The sequence below is a fragment of the Chenopodium album genome, chromosome 18 (assembly GCF_948465745.1).
Source record: "Chenopodium album chromosome 18, dcCheAlbu1.1, whole genome shotgun sequence".
In the NCBI taxonomy this organism is placed as follows: domain Eukaryota; kingdom Viridiplantae; phylum Streptophyta; class Magnoliopsida; order Caryophyllales; family Amaranthaceae; genus Chenopodium; species Chenopodium album.
In genome coordinates, this window is record NC_137851.1 from 34,502,442 (window position 1) to 34,507,725 (window position 5,284).

Here is a 5,284-nt window from a genome sequence, read left to right on the forward strand (position 1 = left end):
AGTTGTTAATCAATTATTTTATTAAACGCAAACAATAATAGTTCAAAAGGTAATGAAGCTCCCACTGAATTCCGCATCCAACTTACTTATTTTATTCCAAAATATTAAGCCGGTAAACCTAAATTTTGCAAAAAATATTTTGCAATTGTTGGTAAAAACCGAGGCCTAGCCTCATTTTAATTAAAATAATTAAAATTTTAAATAGATGATTTAGAACAGAAAAAATGCAAAACACATAGCCCTACCAAGCTCGAGTGCCTAGCACCAAGCATCGAGGCTTGGCATGCTAGGCACCGAGGCTCAGTGCATTGCGTGGCTGCTAGCCCGTACAGCTGCTTGCTGCACCAAGCGTGTGAATGCGGCTGACAGCATCGCACTAAGTGCGTTATGCTGGTTGCACCAGCTAGCTTGCGTGCACGCAAGCGAAGGATACAAAGGACTTTGTGTTGTGCGAGGCTTATGCTGCGTGGCAACTACAAGTCGCAGCTCTTGCAACAGCACCATACGCGCGCCAAGCTCGCACTAAGGCAGCTCATACACACGCACACAGGCACATCGATGCACCAGCCCAGCAACCTCGGCAGCCACATGCGGGCTGCGCAAGTAGCCTAGCTGGCCGATAGTATGCTCGTGTTTTTGTGTCTCGATTTGCGTGCTTGTGCTTTCGGATTTTAGTCCCGATTTTCGTGTGACACGAATAATTAATTCTAAATTAATTTTAGAACCAATAATGAGAAAATGAAAATAAAAGTACGTCCTTAATAAATTAAATTTTAGTGCACAAACTAAAATTAATTCAAGAGCTATTCTTTAAATTATTTTTTGTTGAAGTTGATGCTACAAAATTGAAGGGCTATTCTCACAATTAATTTAACCATACATAATTTAATAATGAGATTTGACAAAATTAAAAAGGGTTGGAAAAATAAACACAATCATCCAATAAAAAAATTCCAACACTAGCTTGTGGAAACATGGAAAATTACATCTTCCAATATGAAGATTAATTAAGTTTGAACCTTTATGACTTTAATCAACTTGAAAAATGATTAAATAAAAATAGTTCAATATTCTCTATGGAATCTAGTAAGTTAAAGTTCCAGCCTAATAAAATAATTAGAGGTCAGATATTTAATACTTCAAGGGCTTCAAAATAACAAATCCTTCACACATGGAGCAATTAATTTGCAAAAATGTGAAAATGAGCCAACCAATTTAATCACCTATTATAACTTTATAATCATTCTTAAACGAGCTTAATATTGCAGTAGATTAATAATGTAACCATACACATAATATATAATTAACATGCCATAAAAAAATCAAGGTATAAAGATTTAAAAATTTTCGTCAAAAATGAAAAACCACTCGAAAATCCGCTCACAAATTAAAGTAACTAACCATGCATATTAATTAACAACAATCACATAATTAATTAACAAAGAGAGAGAAACAAGAAAAGGCGATCATACCCATGACACGTGCTTTGCTCTTTCTAAGAGCTCGAAATTGAGAGCATAGAGCCCCGCAAATGCGCAACCCTTCAAAAATTCACACCCTCGAGACTCGACCCGAATGGCCCCTACCACGAAGCTTAAACAGGGCTAGACCAAAATAATAGTAGAGTATTACGAACTTAAAGGTTTTAATTTCTCACCTTTTGGGAGATGCCTTATTGAGTTCAACTCAAGTGAATAATCCCAATCTCCTAGAGTGGGTAGTTATCTTTTCATGTGGGAGAAATGATAGAGTGAGAAAGTAAGCAATTAATTTAATTCCAAATTAAATTAAATTAGCTATGGAATAGTCAAATGACAAATGTCAACATGTGGGAAGGAGTAGGTAAGGATGATGAGTGTCATTTATGGCACTCTTAGGCTAGGTTTTCTTCGTAGTTTTATGGTCGTTTTTAGTCTTTTATGTCGTGTTTTTACATAATAATGCTTGTTTTACATGTTTGTGTGTAAGTTTAGTGAAATGTGTGCTTTTGATGGTTTTCTTATTATTTTATCTATCTCTCGGTTATTTCTCTCGCTTCTTCGTTTCTTTGACTTGTTTAGTAGGTGTGTCGAGTTTCCCGAGATTTAATTATCAAGGAGGAAGCTCGAGCGCATTCAAGGAAGTCGATGGAGCTAAGTTCGGGAATCCAAGCATGCAACTCAAGCAAACCAAGCTAGCTCCGCAAGCACGAGCACCAAGGAAGCAATGATTAGCTCCGCAAACACGAGCACCAAGGAAGCAAGGGCATCGCCTCGAGTGCACCTATGATAGGATGCTCGGGAGCACGTATATCGATCAAGCGAGCAAGGGAGGCTAGCCACGAGCATCACAGCAAGGTCTGCGCGCGCGCACAAAAGGGGTCTGTGCGCGCGCGGCGGCCTCGTGCGTGCACACGAGGGGCTCCGCCTCCCGTTGCTCGATTTGTCATATATAGCTTTTGACTTTTCCTTTTTTGGGAGAGGCGACTTTATCTTGTACTAGAGACTTATTTTCCAGAAATAGAAGAGAGAGAAGCTTATCACTTTAATCTTTAATTTCAACTTGATCTTGGATTTCATCTTCAAATCAATGAAAGTTTGTGAGATTTCTTTCCTTTGAATTTACTTTCATTGCAATTTCCTTTAATTCTTGAATGTTTGATTTGAATTTTAATCTTTGGTTGAGAAATTGTTGAATGATTGATTTTCTTCTTCATTAAAATTGAAATGATAATGTTTGTGATTCAATTTGTATTATTTTTCAATTTCACCATGATTAGTGAGTAGATTAGTTGCTAGGGAGAAGGGGAAGCATGCTTGATTGATGATTTTTGCTAGTTGATAATCCTTCATTGATTGAATTGTTGCAATTAAATTGGCTGACATAGTTGTGCATGTGATTAATTAAACAAGGAGTGATCAACCTATAAGATTAATCTAGATTGTATTGCAAATTTCAATGACATGAACCCTTGATTTGAGAATTGCTTTAATTGATTGAATTTGATTGTGATTTTCCTTGTTATCCATTCATAGTGAACCCTAGCTTGGCTTATAGGAGATAGCTTTTGAGTTCCATTAGTTGCAACCATTATTTGTCCTTTACAATGTTTGAATCGATTGAGTCATCCATCAATTAGCATGATTATTGAGCTTGCATGTGGAACCTATATCCCTAGTGTTTAGCATATTGAATTTCTCGATTTATCTAGCTTTTTGATACCTTAGTTACCATCCATTTCTTACTATAATCTTTGAAGTAGCTTGACCTAGGCTATAGCTTATGCCTATTCATTCTTTTGGGTTCAACCCTTGACTTACCATATACTCGTATTAGGTTGGTCGAGTGTTTATAAATTTTGTTTGGCTCTAAGGGAGGGTAGAAAACGACCTACATTTTTCCTACATAAAAAATGGCATCGTTACCGGGGAATGATATTGGTGCGTTGTTATAGTTGTTGAGTCTATTTCATCCTTAATTGAAAATACAAAAAGATTTTTCTTTTAGGCTACACTTGTAGTCGTGCTACTAATCATTTCATTTGAGATTGTATGCATAGAGAAAGTGGTCGTTCAGTAGTGCCATTTGATCTTGAGATTGAGAGAACTATTGCAAGGATAAGGGTTGCTAGACGATCTTTGAGTTCTAGCACTTCAAGTGAAGAAGAATCACAACAAGAGGAACAAGCAAGAATGGGAGAAAATCCAAGGGTGGCGTTGAAATAATTGGGGATTCTTGGTGCATATAGATTTAAGAGTGGGATTGCTCCACCTACAACACCGGCGAATGACTTTGAAATAAGGTCGGCAATGATCACTTTGATAGAGAGGTGACAATTTAGTCGGGCCAACATGAAAGCCCACTAAATCATCTCAAGCAGTTCGAAAAATATTGCAACACTATCAAGGTGAATGGAATTTCCCAATAATTTATCCGCCTTAAGCTTTTCCCCTTTTCCCTCATAGGGCGAGCCTTGGAATGGCTAGACAAGGAGGTCAAGCCAAATTCTCTAAGGACATGGGACGAAGTACCAAGGATTTCTATCCTGCTTCTATCCACAAAAGAAAACGGCGGAGGCTAGAACTTTGATTCAAGGTTTCAAGCAAAATCCTAGTGAGAGCCTCTATGAAGCATGGGAGAGATACAAAGAGTATCAAAGAGAATGTCCTCACCACGGAATTCCTACTTACCAAATTATTCAAATTTTCTATGGAGGCCTTAGTCCTCAAGGAAAGTCATGTCTAGATGGAGGAGCCGGAGGACCCATCATGAATAAAACAGAAGACGAAGTGGTAGACATAATTAAAGACGTAGTGAGGTACTATAGAGATTGGCAAGATGGAGAAAGGGAGTCAACTAGCAAGAGTAGCTCTTCGGTGTACTCATTTGATCATCAAAATTCAATCAACAATCTATGCTCACAAATGACAAACTTGGGGAAGGAAACGTCCCCTATCAAGGCGAAGTTGGAAAGTGCTACCTACCAAGTTTCAAATCTTCCCTTCCAATCTAAGGGGAGAGATATGTCTTCTAATTCTCAACCCCCTCCCTCTTCTAGTAACATTCCTAGTGGATGCTTGTTTTGTGATGTTTGTGGATCGTATGATCATGATGCTTCTAATTGCCCTTATGCATGTATGGATGTTTGTGATGATCAAGATGGAAATGTGAATGAGTATGTGAACTATGTGTCAAACAATAATGATTCTAGGTTTGAGAATCAAAGAGATCAATATAATGGAATAGGAATTACAACAACTATGGCAACTTTGACAACTACAACCAAGGTGGTGGTAATAGGAACCATGGGAACCAAAATTCCCAAGGTAACTATAACAACCAAGGTTATAGTAGCCAAAATCAAAACCAAAATTATAGTAATCATAACTAAGGTTATGGTAACCATAATTAAGGTAGAGGTAATTAGAACAATTAAAATAGGGGAAATTTTCAAAATAACTCTTAAAGGGGTCCCCAAACCGAATTTGCTCCAAAGACCCAGTTAATTCCTATGTTCAATCCTCCTCTTTTACTTCTTCTAGGACTAATTTGGAAGAAATCATTGAAAACCAAACAAAGTTGTTGAACACTTACATGGCCGTGAGTGACAAGAAATTTAATGAAATGATGACTCATAATAAGATGCTTGAAAACCAAATTTCTCAACTTGAGAATGCTTTAAAAGACCATGTTAGTCCTTCTCCTTTACCTTCCCAAGGCCTAGATCCTAAGAGACCCATCAATGCTATTTTTACAAGGAGTAGTAAGGTTCTTGAGGAGAGTTTGCCTAGGAAGAGTGAGACCA

At 37.5% G+C, this 5,284-nt stretch overlaps 1 non-coding gene across 1 annotated transcript; it reads right to left on the reverse strand.

Moving 5' to 3' along the window:
• Positions 1–4,053: 4,053 nt before the first annotated feature.
• LOC145593411 (small nucleolar RNA R71) lies at positions 4,054–4,159 on the reverse strand. Its single transcript, XR_014102740.1, has one exon. It is a non-coding gene; the product is annotated as a small nucleolar RNA R71 (small nucleolar RNA).
• Between the last annotated feature and the right edge of the window lie 1,125 nt (positions 4,160–5,284).